The sequence below is a fragment of the Strix uralensis genome, chromosome 8, assembly GCF_047716275.1.
Source record: "Strix uralensis isolate ZFMK-TIS-50842 chromosome 8, bStrUra1, whole genome shotgun sequence".
Taxonomy (NCBI): domain Eukaryota; kingdom Metazoa; phylum Chordata; class Aves; order Strigiformes; family Strigidae; genus Strix; species Strix uralensis.
The window spans coordinates 20,098,236-20,101,462 of record NC_133979.1 but is presented as its reverse complement, the minus strand read 5'-3'; positions in this window follow the sequence as shown (position 1 = coordinate 20,101,462).

Sequence of the window (3,227 nt, the reverse complement as noted above, 5' to 3'; positions counted from 1 at the left end):
CCGCCCACCGCCGCCGGGAGGGGCGGGGCCAGGGCTGCGGCCGCCGTGGGGGAGGTGCCGGCCGCCGTGAGGGAGGTGCCGGCCGCCGTGAGGGAGGTGCCGGCCGCCGTGAGGGAGGTGCCGGCCGCCGTGAGGGAGGTGCCGGCCGCCGGGCCGAGGCGGCCGGCGGTCGGAAGCGGGCGCTGTTCCGCCAGGTGGCGGCACCAGGGGCGGCTCGGCGCGGAGCGGCTGCAGCGGTGCCGTTCAGCGGCCGGGCAGGGCTGCTGGGCCCGCCTCGCTGCTCCCGCCGAGGGCCGGGCCCGGCGGAGGGGGGACACACCGCTGTCTGCACACCGCTGCCGAAACCAACCCGGGGCAGGGGCTGCTGGCTTTTGGTTGTGGGCCGTAGAAGAGTACAGAAGTTGTTTCAGAATTTGCCAACAGTGACTTTTACGTACAGAGGCTCGCGTTTTAGTCCCCGTACAGCTATGTTAGCATGAGCTAGCTGTGATCTTAAGTAAGGGTGTTGTTCTGTTTGTGAAATAATTATCCCTCACAAGTGCAAATAATGTGGTTTTTTAAAAAGTATAGAAAAATACTGAATGTACTAGCAGCATGAAGCAATATTGTAAAGGTGTATCCTTTCTAGTATTAAACTTACTGAGATACTAAGGTTCCTTAAGATGGTTTTTAAACATTAACTAGTCAAGAAAAGTAAATCGCAGCTCTTCAAGACTTACTAAGAATATTGCCTTATTTCAGAGCCAGAAGACACAGTTTAACTATATGCATGAAATACTGTGGATAACACTGCAGTCTGATGACAGAGAAGATGGAGCTCATCTTGCATCAGAGCAAGGCAGACCCCTTTCACCCCATCCATCCCTTTTTGACCAACAGATGGCGAGACCCAGCTATGCACAAACTGCTGTAACAGCGAGTACAAACCCTGCAGGACTATTTCAGTGTTCATCCCACAACACGAACTCTCCATAGGCCGGCAAGTGCAAAAGGCAGGTGGGGAGACACAAGACAAACATTCATTATGAATATCTAACAATTAGAACTGTTCAAAAACCGATTATTTTTTTGAAACATCTTATTTCATTAGAGCAATTAAAAATAAAATTAAAGAAGAAATTTAAGCTACAAGTGGCCCAGTTATTACATTGGCTTGGGATGAAGAAAATCCAAATTCAAATCTGGGAGAGGGATCTCTTGCACCCTCTTGTATATATTTTGGTGTAAGGAAAGAAATGAATTATTCCCATTTCTTTTGGAAAAGATCAGAAAGATTCATAAAGACAAATTCTAAACCACACTGAAGCAATTGTAACAAGCACTATTTCAAATTATATAACTACCTGAATTAAAAAATAGTTTTATACACGCCTGTCAAGACTGCTTTTAAGAACATGTTCACATACCATATTTCAAAATAGAATCTTTCTTATTAACAAGGACATTGCCATTCAGTGTGAACACAAAATAAAAATGTAAGTATAAAGTAATATCAAATATCCATTTTTTCACTCATTTTTGCCCTTTTATAGTCTTTATTATGTAAGAGGAAATTGTTTCCTACCCTTTCTGCACGCAAGAATTATTGGCACAGCACACTGAGAATCTGGAGTTAGGAAAGTGGCACCATGTCAATAACTGAGTCTCTATTATAAGCCTTAGAAAACATTATGATTGCTTCCACCATTGCCCAAGTTTTAGGCTTTGCTGAAATCTCTGAAGACTACATTAACAGTAACAGCTGTGTAAGCAGCACTAAACAAGATCCAACCATTTTTAGTCTTCATTTGCAGCACTTGACAACAGTTTAATAAGCACCTCCTGTAGACCCAACTGATGTCTCTCCTTCCAAATATTTCAAGTCGGTGGCAGAACGACTAAGGTAAAACACATATCTCTGATTTTCTCAAACAGGGAATTGGTTCTACACCCTCCTCTCAAAGTAGATTATGTTGTTGATATGCAGTCTCCCTGCTTTCCACCACCACACTCCACCAGAAGCAACATTTGCTCTACTTACTAGTCGTCATATAGAAAATAGTTTTCACCCTTTATAAGCTAAGCCAAGTAGCAAATACTTTTTCCTCAATGTAAAGCATTACAAAGAACACCAAGGTCACCACCTCACCGAAGCACACAGTCTACCCTTAGGTATATTATACTGTGAACTCCAGAAAAGCACAGCAAAATAAGAAGATACAACAGCAGTTCACCATCTGAAAAGTGACACATAACCACTGTGAAGATTAAATAAAAATTTAAAAAATAAACCTAATACAGAATTATCACACCAATCCAAGCACTGAAAATAAAGTTTTCAGCAAGAACACAAAGAGTGATCAAAAAAAAAAATATTGGGAGAAAATTAAGAGCAACTTTGCACCAGAACATGACAAAGAAGTGGATGTACAAAATACTTTCTATATCCTACATCTTAGGGAGAGGTATGTTTCTCACCCTTTAAGAAAGATTTGTTGAATTTGTCAGGTTAAGAATGGCTCACTGAAAGGCATCCCTTGTTCCCAGCCATGCTTAGTCCTTCCTTTCCACCATTCAGTGTTAAAAGCTGCTCAGTGCCAATACGAAAGCCTCCCACCGAGCCCCCATTGTCCTTCCTCAAGCATTTGAAAATCTGACCTATATAGCATCTGACCCCTAATAACATTTGCAGACATTCCCAGTCACTTCCAAACAGACTGACTAGTTAATGAGTGTAAAATTAGTATCCTATGAACATAATTTACAAATGGAACTGAATACCCTTTAAAAGATGAGAGGAAAAAAGTAAAAACCACTGGAATGCTTTGTGTTTTCTTGTAGTAATTTAACCATTGCATAATACAAAACAACTTATAGGCAATTCCTGTGCTTGGAAGCCAGTGGTTAAGATGTGAAACACCAGCAACTTCCTCTGAGGATGCTCAGAAAAACCTCCGAGTTTTACCACACAATTCATGCTTCCTAGGCATATGTTCACTGCACATATAGAATCTAGGAATTCCCATATTAAGGAACTTAATTGCCTGTCTTAGTATTCAGTAAGGGACTGTGCAGCACATCACATTTATAATACATTGACAACAGTAGCTCTTTATCCCTAGAGCCTTCACACAACTGTCCAGCTTATTCCTGAAAGATGTGGTATTACAATACAGTGCAATACAGTTCTACTATCTAAGTTTTTTCTCAATACACAACAAAATTTCTAGTTTAAGTTACATCCCTCG